We start from the raw sequence: 13,918 nt of genomic DNA, 5'->3' as shown, positions 1-13,918 counted from the left end.
AATGGAAAGTTCATTAATTCAGATGATGTATAAATCTCAATTTCTAAAAATGGACCCTTATGACTGGTTTTGTGGTCCAGGATCACAGTTGTGATAAATGGTATTCGTTTATGTACCCTATTGATGTATGGGTTGCAAACAGTTTCAGATTAATAGAGGAAAGGCCTAAATCCAATCCCATAATCTTAATCCATCAATCTAGTTATTCCACTGAACAGTTGCTTTTTAACGTAAGTGTTATAATGTACAACTCAAAATATATATTTAATGGTTGTGACTGATAAAATACAGATCAAAGTATTCATTATAAGGTAAAAGACACAGACCAACTACACACATCTTATCTACAAAGAAAAGAACCATTCAAAGCATTTTGTCTTAAAAACTGAATACTATGGTATCTTGAAATGACACGTTTACCTATTTTGGGAACTGACATTCCATATGTTCAAATTGACACACACAAAAACAAACACACACACACACACACACACACACACACACACACACACACACACACACACACACACACACACACACACACACACACACACACACACAAAAGAAGAACAAAGGGACACATGGAAATAGGATTACTTCATATCCAGTAACCAAAACCTGCAAATGCCCTGATTTTACCCCAAACATGATCTCAAATGAGGTCAAGTAGAATGAGAAGATTAAGTTGTGCGAAGTAGAGAAAGCCAAGCAAATTTGGCCAGTCAGAATAGCACTTTTTTCTAGTTTTTATAGAAGACAAACTCCAGAATACACTCTCTAGAATACAAACTCCAAAAAGAGCAAGCAGACACACCAGCACCTCACCACTGTGTCCCCATCTGATCCCGCAGATACATGTCCTAATCCACTCTAACACTGTTACAGGCTACAGATTAACTATTTCATCCAGCACTCCCAGTCGGTGCAGCGCCCCAAGAAAATATAGGGATTAATCCTAGGTAGAATTACATGCACATGCTTCCTAGCCCCATCATCACTGTGGTCTGTAAAAATAAGGGCATATATTGCATTTATTTCAACTTTCAACTTATTTTACTTTTTATCTCTTGTTTTTTTAATTTTTTTTTATTCTATTATTTATTTATTATTGTTTTTTGCTGTTATTGTTTTATTTATTATTGTATTTTTCTGAGGTACAAAACATCTCAGGTTACATATGTAACCATTGTTCCCTTAGAAGGGGAATTAGAAACTGTGTCTTTTAGTGGACACTATGGGGAACGCCTCAGCATGATCAGTGTCTGAAGCCATAATTTATGTGACAATGAAGCTGGTCAACGACAGTCTGTGATGTCACTACCGGCACAACCACTTGTATAAAACAAAACTTGAAGTAAACGTCATCAACCTTTTGCTCTGAAGGAGATGTGACCCGGAAGGCCCAAAGCATGGCACCAGGATACAGTGTCTTGTTCCTCTTCTCGGGAAACCATTATTACATACGTAAATCAAGACGTTTCCACATTCTCCTTCGAATGGGAACTCGCACTTCATCCTCTGGTGGACAGTATGGGGGAAGAGAATACCCACTAAACCATACTGAGGGAACGACTACTTAATAAATCTATGCAAAAGAGTCAAATTCCCCAGCTGGGACAGTTACACAGTGTTAATTTTGACAGCAAATTTTGATTTAGTTTTATTCATAGTCTTTTGACTAAAATGCCATTTAGTTTTAGTCACATTCTGAACTGTTTTAGTTTTAATCTAGTTTTAGTCGACTAAATTCCATAAGATTTTAGTCGATGGGATCTACAATAAAATTAGTCGGCTAAAAAATTGAATGGGTTTAATTACAGTGTAATGCATTTATTAAGCATTTCTCTAAAATTACCAAACGTATTGTATGCGTTTGATATTAATGTTTTATTATGATAGACACAGATCTTGCCTTTTACATGCCTGTAAAAACCAACATTAGTTCAGTTCAAGGTCGATGTGAATGTTTGGCACAACCTCACTCACCCCCATAGTGTCCATGAGAGGACGCAGTGCGAGTTTCCATTCGAATTGGGAACTCTTGTGTTCTCTTGTTTACAAAACTCACAAGTTTCTTGTTGCCAAAGTCACAGTTTAGTGCAGCCTTACACCCTCAAAAACAAATGCCTCTTTAATGTTGCCATTAAGAACATTTAACATTCATGCCAAATTCCATTCACAAAAGGTTCTTCAGAGTGGAAAAATGTTTTGTAGATTTTCAAAATGTTCTTCTCACTAAGAACAAAACGGTTTTTTTTTAAATAGTGTTAACTGAAAGGTTCTTTGGGGAACTGGTTCTTTAATGGCATTACTTTGAAAACCCCCTTTTTCAAAGTTTAACCTTATTCCCAAGAGTGTAGACTTCTGGCTATCCAGATCCTGATTCAGAAAAGCCCAAGAAACGTCAGGTTCAAGTTTGCCCTCTTTCTGCTGCTGTGAACGGATGTTCGTTGTAATCACAATTTGGGAATCAAATTCATAGTTAGTTTTTCATAGTAATTAATAATTGTATCATTCATAATAGATTTTCCAAATATTCATTCACATTCATATTTTATGTATTATGAAATGTTAATGTGGAATCATCTGAATTACACTAACGTCTGGTGTCTGCAAGGTGAGCATTGAATGCTTGAATGCTTCTAAAAGGCATAGCTAACATTTTCTCATCAAGTATGAACAAGTATGTGACTTAATAATAGTGATAATAGTGACACAAGCACCACTAATGACTCTTATGAAACAGGTTTTATCAGTACTCCTATCAATTCTCATTGAGCAGAGAAACTGATAGTCATGTCGTAAACTAATTATATTGACATGTCAGACTCAGAAATGACATGTTACACCAGAAATGGTGTAATTTAGCAATTCTCTAGCTTTTTTTAAATGTGTAAAAGCATTATGTGCGTGTGTTTTATACACTGTAAAAAAAAGGCGTAACATTTACGGTAAAAAAATGGCAGTTGTAATTGCCAGAATTTTCCCATAAAAAATACGGTAGCAATGTTTTACGGTTTTCACTTAAATTTACAGGTAAATACCCTAATTTCATTAACTGATATAATGGTAATGTATCAACGTTTTAAAGTACTGAAATCTGTTTTGTACCTTTGTAATACACTGATAACCACCAAAAGCAGGTGGTGATGACAACCAAAGCCCATCACAAGAAGATTTTAAATAATATCATATATGGAAGGTGCACAGTGTCATTCACACAAACACTAAACACCATCATGGTAACACACATAAAACTGAAATAATGCAAAAAAACAAATTTAACAACATTAGATGTAACATACAACCCTAATGTATAAAACTGCCAAGAAAAAACTAAGAAGAAAAAGTTATTTCAACAACAAAAAAAAAAACATCAAATTTTAAAAAAATAAACACATGGAATTCTGGGAATGTCAATTCACGGTTATTCACTGTAAATTTTTCATTCTTTTTCACTTCCAAAAACGGTATACTACCGTAATTACATGCAATGTCCAACACAGTTTTTCACCATATAGAAGGAGAATTTACCGTTAACCATCTCACAGGTTTTTTACCGTAGCATTTTTACAGTTTTTTACCGTTAAATTCACTGTCATTTTTTACAGTGTATGTAAACATTGTATGAATGTGAATATAGATATACGTCTGTGTTTGTGCATGGGACATGTAGCCGTGTCTGTGTGTGATTAACAGACTACTCACTGGATTAAGAGGCTGATTCTAACACAGTAATCTGGTGTCAGATTAGCAGATTTGACTGATCTGGTAAACTGTCTGTAATGAAGACACACCTCCCATCTGTGTAAAGACATACAGCATTAAGCCAAGAAAAGCACAAAATCCACAGCACAAATGAACAAAAGATGTTTTTCAGTTATTTACTACTACTGTGCATTATGTTGTAACACATGGAACAAGCTTGTGAACAGCATATACTTTATTGAAATTAAAATATCATTTCTTAATGTACATTTTTAGTTTCTCTTATTATCTGTATTTTATTTTGGTTCAGTCTATTATGGGGAAAAAATGTATTAATACATTTTAATTAATAATTAATTTATTAATTAATGAATCATTTCTGAATATAATTTGAATCTAAATATTTGTGGTCCCTCAATGTGCTGGTGAAGTGAAGTGGGGGAAAAAACTGATGGACTAAATGACCAACTACCACCCAGATATGCAGACTATTTTACGAAAACAAGAAAAGATTACTCCATGCTTGCCCTGGAAGGTTTTGTTGTGTTTTTGTCTTGTCTTGGTGGAAGGCTGGCTAGAGTTAATTACCTTTGTCTGGTGACAGTGTCTGTGTTTGACCCTAAAACCTTCAAAACAGCCACACAAACATGGGCATTAGCTGTAATCTGGATAAACCAAACAGAAAAAACTGCTATAACTGGCAGACAGTAAGTGGTAAAAAGAGGGTTAAATGAATATAAGAAGAGGGGAAGAAGTAGGGGATCAGAGGATTATAATGGTCGATACATATTATCTTACCCTCCAGTCTGAAAGATGACACTAAATCTGTTAAACTCACCCACCCATGATCCCACCACTCATCCAAACCCACTCTGTCAGTTCTGTCAGTTTTTTTAATTATGAACAATTAAATATATTTTTGAATATATTTTAATATATTTTAATATACATTAAGTGCAGTTTATTTCTGTGTTGCAATGCTGAGTTTTCAGCATCACGTATTTAGTGTCACATGATCCTTCAGAAATCATTCTGTCAGGCTGATTTGCTGTTCAAGAAACATTTATTATTATTATCAATGTTGAAAAGCATTAATAATAACATTCAGGATTCCCTGTTGAATAGAAAGCATTTATCTGAAATACAAAGCTTTTTGTACTTCTGTTTAAAATTTTAAAGTCAGTAAGATGTTTATGTTTATTTTTATTTTTATTTTATTTTATTATTTTTTGGGGGAAAGAAATTAAAACGTTCATTCAGTAAGAATGCATTAAATTGATCAATGCTGACAGTAAAAACATTTTTAATGCTACAAAACCGTTTGTTTCAGCTAAATGCTGTTCCCTTTCTGAGATTGAACAATAGCCAATGTTATGTACTTTTGTTATGTACTTTTATGTACTTTCGCCAATCATCTTCGTCCGGCCCGAGGGAGCAGCAGGTGGCTTGAATGGTTTTTGCACCAATTAGTTTGTCCACTAGGGGGCGGGCCAGCCAAAAAAGAAAAGCAAGAGAGCCAAGAACAACAACAATCTACCGGAGATCGCAACATAATTAGACGGCAGATTTGACAAGCGCTTGTAGGGCTCCAGACTGCGACCAAATGGTCGCATTTTTTCTGCCGGTGCAACTAAATTTTGTGAGCGGTCGCAATGGCGCGACCACCGCGTTATTCAACTCATAAGCGCTGCTATTTCTGTTTCATATGAGAAACATTAAACGGCAAACGAAGTGAAAGAGAAACCAAAGCGCGCCACGTTTGAGCTGCGCAGCGCGGACCGTTTATCAGCTCGGACCGCAACGCAAACACACTTGTCCAAACTCAGAACAGCCGGGAACCAAAGTTGATTTCGCGACACTGTTACTGCACAGTGCTGCGAGATCCAGTGAAAAGTGTTTGAATTCGCCCAGAATGAATTAAGGTTGCTGAAAGATCAGTGAGAATCATTCAAATTCTGCTCAGAATTCTGTTATTAACAGCGCTGATGTAGGCTATGTCAGACAACCAGAAGTCACACCAACTTAAGCAAAGTCGAATGTTATTACAGTATTCATTTCAGGCTTTGTACAACCTTTTGAGAGAGAAATTCAAGCACTTTTCAATGTTTTTCAAGCATTTTGCACAACCATTTTAAGCACTTTAAAGCTCTTATGATCCAATTTGAATGTTATTTTGATGGCCAAAGTATACTTTGTGGTAAACAAACACTTATGTAAAATTAAAAACATAAAATAACGATTATTACCAGTATATGGCAATAATAATCTGTATATTTTATGCATATACAATTTATAGTTTATGTAAAGATTGTTTTAAAATCACCTAAATTAAAAGCTGTTATATATTTCAGAGTCTATTAAATGTTGGGCTTTCAATTATACTGTAATGTTGAATGGACATAATTAATATGTAAAACTGAGAAAATTCATTTAATAGAGACACCAGTAGCAATATTGATATCAATACTTCATTAATAATAGGCTACTTGGTAAAAAGATGGTATTAAACACATATTTAAAAATACTTTGTTGTTTCTACCTTAATTCTGAGGTTCATTGTGAAATTATGACATTATAAATATATAAATATGCAATTATTCATGATTAATTACAAAAAAAATTGATTTTTTTTTTTAATTGATTGACAGACAGCACCTTAACCTTTTATAGATGTTGGTGTTGGTAATATTAGTTCATTTTAGTGAATATGCATTTCAATGTAATTGTATAGGCCCCCTAGAAAAAGATCGGGACGGCCCCCATCCCCTTGGCCCGCTTCAAATTTCCAGTTCGATAATCCGGCCCTCAAATGGATCTAATTGAATAGCCCTGCACTAGACAGAAGTTAGGGCAGGACATGAAGCCTCATCTTTCAGACATAATTGTGAATGTAAACTGGAGGCTGTTGCACCAGCAGGGGGCATTAAAGTGTTAGTCAAGCTCAAGAGGTCAAGGTTAGCATGACCCTGGTGTCTATAACTACACCAACTGCAAATATGTATACATATATTATCAGAAAAAAGGTACAGATGTAGTCACTGGGGCATTACCCTTAAAAAAGATAAACGTTTGTACCTTATTTACCCCTGAATGGAACATATTTAATACTTTAAAGGTACATGTTACCTAAATACTACATATTTGTAAATTTTAAAAGCAACAGCTTTTTTTCTAAGACTTTTTTAAAATACATTTTTAAAGCAATAAAACTTTTTTACATAAAATACATATTTTATTACAATAAAGTTCATAAGTTAACATTAGTTAACTAATGTAACTACTACATGAACAATACTTCCACAGCATTTATTCATCTTAGTTAATGTTAATTTCAGCATTCACTAATCTAATGCATTATTAAAATCACAAGTTGTGTTTGTTAACATTAGTTATTGCACTGTGAACTAACATGAACAAACAATGAACTACTGTATTTTTATTACCTAACATAGACGAATAAAAGTAATAAAAGTATTGTTCATTGTTCGTTCATTTTAGTTAGTACATTAACTAATGTTAACAAATGACACTTTATTGTAAAGTGTTGGCAAATTAAAAGTCATGAAAAAGCTCTTCTCTGTTGTACACCTTGTACTTTGTTTTGACATTCATTACAGTAGGGATGGAAACTTGCCTCAGTGTCGCAAGAGGAGATGTAATAAACTGGGGTAAAAATAAAACTCTGGTGAATGCCAGACTAGAAATAAAAAAGCATAGGTGAGTAATATTTTAAAAGCATTTCTGTTCTCTTTTTTTACAACCTGTTGTTTCAACTGATACCGTGTGTCTTTTGTTAGTCAGTAGGGGTGGCAGCTACCTGGATGTTGCGAGAGAACATGCAGCCAGTCAAATGAGGTAAAATTAAACTCTGCCAGATTAGCACAGGTGAGTAATATTTTAAAAGCATCTCTGTTCTTGTATCTTGAGTTAAAACTGCATATCTTTCCATTCTTAACATTATAAATTGCAACTACTTGAATGTTTTAAAAGGAAACAGCAAATCAACTGAGGTAAAATACAACTCAGGTGATTTCTACATTTAAATGTGACTGCATCTTGACGATGAGACAGCACTGAAGCTGCTGCAATGCTCTTCCAACCCTGAATATGGCACTGGGTTGGCCATGTGACTGGCATACACAGGTTGAGAAGTGGTGGAATGAGGTGAGTTATCGAGACGATGAGTGTTTGTTGACGTTATTAAACCAGTTCATCAATAGCATCAGGCTAAGGCAGCTCTGCTTGAATCCATCGTGGTCTGGACTTCTGATACATGAGATGTGGGACATCAGAAGCAAGAACCAAACAAGAACATAAACAATGGAGAAAGGTAACTTAAATGAAAGAAATCTTCTCTCTATTTCACAGGTTGTGGGGCTAAAAAAGATAATGAAGGCCTAATGGGGAAGATAGCGGAGAAGTAACAGCAGGTAAATTTAGCAGATGATTCCCATACTCACCGGATACAGACGAGACCAGACAACTGAATGTGGGGAAGTGGTGTTTGAATATAGTCCATAATGAGGTAAGTATAAGGTTAGTATTATTAGAAGTCCGGTGATTAAGAACAGCTGGGAAGTGTGGAGGGATCTGACATGCTTGTTAGTGTTTTCCTTCTTCTTCCGCTTCTGAGTTTATGGTAGCCCATAGAAGCACCTAGTAAAAACTGTGAAATTTGCCACACAGACAGAAGACAGTCTGAACATTAACCACAGCAATTTTGGAGTCTTTAACTTAATCCTTCTAACACCACTAACTGTCCAAAGATACAATTATGTCTATGTTAATAACTTTTGAACCAAAAGAAACTGAAACAAAATTTAGTAACACTTTAGTTAAAGCCTTTAATGCATTATAAAAGTAGTTTTAATACATTAATTATGGCTTTTAATGAACTTTATGAATAGTTAAACAGTTACAATACATTATAGTTCTTATTTAATCATCTGTAGAATGCATTAAAACACCGTGTGTTTTATTATAAGCTTTTTAACTTTTCATTACAATTATTTATAAACAGATATAATGCAATACAATGTACATTATGCATACCCTTTGGGGCAGTCGTGGCCTAATGGTTAGAGAGTCTGACTTGTAACCCAAAGGTGTCATGATCTGGGCTGTGGGGCTTCCCTCAGCCACCTGAGGTCGCTGTTTTCCCTTTCCTGCACTGCACTTCTGATAGCATTCACCTGTCCTTGTCGTTATCACTGATTACACGCACACCTGTTCACAATCACTATCTGGACTATAAGAGATCCCACTACTCACTCCGCATTCATGTCTGCATTGTCTTTATGTTCTGTTGTGTTTCTAGTATTCTTGATCCTGGCTTTTGACCGTGTTTCTTGTTTTGTTGAGTTTATGTTTAGTCTGCCGTGTTGGCTTTTGGTTTGTTTATTTGTTAGTTTATTTGTGTTTATTTAATAAAATCATTCTCTCCCTGCATTTGGACCCAGACCTCCCTCTATCTCACCGTGACAGAATGCAGACATCCACACTGGGTCCAGCGGGGGAGATGTCATTTGAGGCGGCGTCGGCCGCTCGGTTTGAGACCATCTACGCCTGTTTGGCAGCTATGGATGCCCTTAATGCTGAGGCGGCGCGGACGCGCCCCTACTTTATGGCGAGGGCGGAGGCGTTTTTTCGAGGAAGGGCATCTGCTCACTCTGTGCCTGATGCGGTGGTGACCGCTCTCGCTGTTCCTGAGGCGGCCGTGACCGCTCTCGCTGTTCCTGAGGCGGTGGCGACCGCTCTCTCTGTTCCGGACGCGGCGGTGACCGCTCTCTCTGTTCCGGACGAGGCGGTGACCGCTCTCTCTGTTCCAGACGCGGCGGTGACCGCGCTCTCTGTTCCGGACGCGGCGGTGACCGCGCTCTCTGTTCCGGATGCGGCGGTGACCGCTCTCTCTGTTCCGGACGAGGCGGTGACCGCGTTCTCTGTTCCGGACGCGGCGGTGACCGCGCTCTCTGTTCCGGACGCGGCGGTGACCGCTCTCTCTGTTCCGGACGCGGCGGTGACCGCTCTCTCTGTTCCGGACGCGGCGGTGACCGCTCTCTCTGTTCCGGACGAGGCGGTGACCGCGTTCTCTGTTCCGGACGCGGCGGTGACCGCTCTCTCTGTTCCGGACGCGGCGGTGACAGCGCTCTCTGTTCCGGACGCGGCGGTGACCGCTCTCTCTGTTCCGGACGCGGCGGTGACCGCTCTCTCTGTTCCTGACGAGGCGGTGACCGCGTTCTCTGTTCCGGACGCGGCGGTGACCGCGCTCTCTGTTCCGGACGCGGCGGTGACAGCGCTCTCTGTTCCGGACGCGGCGGTGACCGCTCTCTCTGTTCCGGACGCGGCGGTGACCGCTCTCTCTGTTCCTGACGAGGCGGTGACCGCGTTCTCTGTTCCGGACGCGGCGGTGACCGCGCTCTCTGTTCCGGACGCGGCGGTGACCCGGTAGCCACGGCATTGGCTGCCCACTGCTTCAGGTGTTTGTGTTTGTGTGTGTGTGTGTGTGTGTGTGTGCGCGTGCGCGTGCGCGTGCGTGTGTGTGTCTGTACCTGGTATTCATCACGTTATGGGGACCAAATGTCCCCACAAGGATAGTAATTTCAAGGACATTTCTTAGGTCCCCATGAGGAAACAGGCTTATAAATCATGCACAATGGTTTTTTTTGAGGAAGTAAAAGTGTGCACAATCTCCTGTGAGGGCTAGGTTTAGGTGTAGGGTAGGTGTAGGGGCATAGAAAATATAGAAAATACGGTTTGTACAGTATGAAAACCATTACGCCTATGGAATGTCCCATGTAAAACATAAAACATGTAAACCCAACATTTCCTTTCCTTTCCTTTCCTTTCCTTTCCTTTCCTTTCCTTTCCACATTGCATTATAATTAAAGGCTTTAAGTGTTACCCAAAATTATTTGTCAGCTGTTCTTAAATAACACACAAACAAATTAATCAAAGAGCATGCGGAAATGGACATGAAGCAATATCATTTCAACGCTTTAGCGTATTGAGACTAAACTTGGTGTGTGGTATGTCAACCATGAGAGTACCTAGACAGTTTTGGCACAGCACCACATAGTGGTCATATGATAGGAAAAATTACTATTTTTGCTTATAACTTCGAAAGTGTTTGGCTAAGATGGGGCTCTTTAGATTTGGAGCAGCATACCGAGTTGAAGAAAATCTAATTTTTGGTGTCGGCCATTTAGAATTTTGTCGTAAAATTACACATTTTTACAATGCATTGGCCTATCATTAGACATTCAGCATGTGTCTTCAACACAATGTCTCATAAGTTTCACGTCACCTTGTGGTCAGAAATTATAATGAAATAAATGAGCTGAATTTTAGTCCAAGTCCAGTCTTGAAGATTTTCCTCATACAAAGCCATTTCTTAAGACATGTGTATGCTCAAATGTTGTTGTTGTTCCTGGAAACCTGCTTGCTTTGACCTCATATGTCTGGTGTTAGGGTTAGGGGTATGGTTTTAACGAGCTTTAGTAGACCTAATGTGTTGAAGGAATATTTATTATGCATAATCATTGTAGTTGTATTTTTGTAGTATTAATTAAATAATTATTCCTCTGGGTCTGCAGCTAGATAAGGTAAGCTTGTGCTGGAGCTGTTGTGGCTATGATTGTAGTACATCATTACTGATTTCAGAAATATATCCTACATTCTCAGGTGAGCTAATTTATTGCTAGTTTACGTGACTTTGTCAGTGCAGTATAAAAAACAGAATGTGACTTTGCCATTGGTCATTGTAAAAATACTCCAGCTCTTCTGGACAAAACTATTTTGATTGTGAAAAAAGTGACTTTTGACCTGCCAGTAAAAGTGAAACCCAGAGGTGTTTCCAGACAAGTTCAGTGCTATATAAAAGTTCAAAAGTACAAAATCATTCTTTATTTCTCTTTCATTTCTATATAATATTCTTTGTTTTAAGAACATTTCAAAATTCTCATTCACATTACTGATTGAGGGACCGTTTTGGATGATGTAAGGCCAAAATTATTAGAACACTAGTATTTTCACCAGCTAAAAAATAGCTGTTTTTTTTTTTTTAAATAGTCAGTTATTTCTATATTGCTATAGTGTGTCAGCAGGAAATATTAGTTTACATTTCCAAACATTCATCTTGCCATCAATTGTAATAATCCTGTGAGATTTTTGTTTGCACAAGGAATCATTATCCAGTCAGAACTGAGACAGACTATACCTAGAAGAAATGTGAAGAATTGTAATAGAAGATTTTCTTTATCAATGAACTTTTATTAACTAAATTAAATTAACATTTGGTGTTACTATCCTTTGCGTTTAAAGCAGCTTTTGCCATAGGAGCACTTGCACATAGTTTTTCAGGTAGCTTTGCAGGCACAGTAGGTCTATTACCACACTGGATTATTACAATTAATGGCATAATGAATGTTTGGAAATGTAAACTGATATTTCCTACTGGCAAACTACAACAAAAGATAAAAATAACTGACATAAAACCATTTTTTTTTAACTGGTGAAAATACTAGTGTTCCAATCATTTTGGCCACCACTGTATCTTGCTAGTATAAGCAGCCCTGCATTGCTGTGTAGAAGTAGGCACATTATAATAACTCTGATGGACTGGCACAGAACTGTTCCGAATAGGCTACTAAGGATTTAGAATGGATTACAAACTAAGAGTTTTTCTCACTAGTCTGCATTACTGTCCTTTGATTCCTGTTGTGTATGTGTATTATTTGTCTTATAAGTACAAGACTGGTAGGAGGCACATCTGAAGTCGTTAAATAAAACAACTGAAAGCTACAATAAATTTGCTGATGTCCAAGCATGGACATTTTCTTATGTTTTTGTTCTAGTATAACCACTTTTTTCCTTTTTACCTGTGAAGAAGGGTGGAGCGTCGGGTTAATTATTTATATCCGTCAAGCTGATCTTTCAGCCAGAACACACACCGATCTGGAGGGAGTGAGAGAGTGAACGCTCAGGTAGGTCTCACTATGAAAATAAAACAAATTTGATTATGGTCAGTAGAGATGACAAACTGGTATTATTTGCGCAGATTAGCAGTGTGTATTTGTGTAGCTGTGCTCTGTCAAGGGCTTTCCATTTATCGAATACGCTTTACAATTGGCAATATTCTAGACACGTGACAGGACAAGGAGCTTTAATCCAAAGATCATTTTATATCTCTGCACCAGTGTAAGAATAGTGTTATCTATTATGTTGTCCATCAACCCTGCCCAAACCCTCCAATTTCCTTTAGCAAGCAATGATGGCTGGGCACCAGCAGGATTTCAGTAGACCCTGACCGCCTCATCAGTCATAAAGTGTACAGCATAGAGAGTAATAAGGCTAGTTAATCATTTCCTCAAAGATTAACAATAGTTTTAAAATGCTACTATGAAACGCTCTGTTTAAAAAAAATGAATGCCATTTGAATGGAGGTCATTCCTTGTTAGTTTGACTTTTGACTAGCAGCATAAAACCTGATTCATTTTGCAGCTTATTCTAGTCAATAACCGTCCACATCAACAGGAACAGTGTGTTTTGTTTCTACATGACATTCAGAAAGACGTTTATCTTAAGCAGATGATACTACAATAATAGACATGTGCAAAAAAAAGTTGAAATTATTGTTAAACAGTGTCTGTTTGCGACTGGATGTACAAAAACACGCTGAAGAAATAACAGAAAATATGCACTTTGTAATATTTTTTGTCCTGATGGCTGATGTTATGAAGGGAAATAATATCAAACATTTGCTAATTTATTTGGCATAGCACACAATGTGAAATTATTCAAAGAAGCCCACTACAAGAAGCTCCTCGTAGGTAAATGTTTATGGAATTCATGCAAAATGACTTGTAATAACATTTTAATTAGTTGATTTAATATTTTACATTGATTACATTTGTGTGTCAGACAAAGAAGACATTTAAAATGTGCAGTGTGTTTTGAGAATTTAGTTATATAATTAAAAACACCAATGACAGACAGAACAGAGTTTAAGTAAAACATATCTGAAATGTTTATTAATTCTATGACTGATTATACAGATTTTAAATTCAAAATATGTCAAAATAGCATTATGAATTCAAACGGAATAATTTCACTCGGTTAGCCCATTGGTTTTAATAGATAGCAAATATGTCTGAAATGTCTCAATTACTGATCAATAATGAATTATGATGATAAGTATTAAATAATAACAGTA

Source organism: Garra rufa, chromosome 13 (genome assembly GCF_049309525.1).
Source record: "Garra rufa chromosome 13, GarRuf1.0, whole genome shotgun sequence".
In the NCBI taxonomy this organism is placed as follows: Eukaryota; Metazoa; Chordata; class Actinopteri; order Cypriniformes; family Cyprinidae; genus Garra; species Garra rufa.
Note: the sequence above shows the minus strand (reverse complement) of the source record.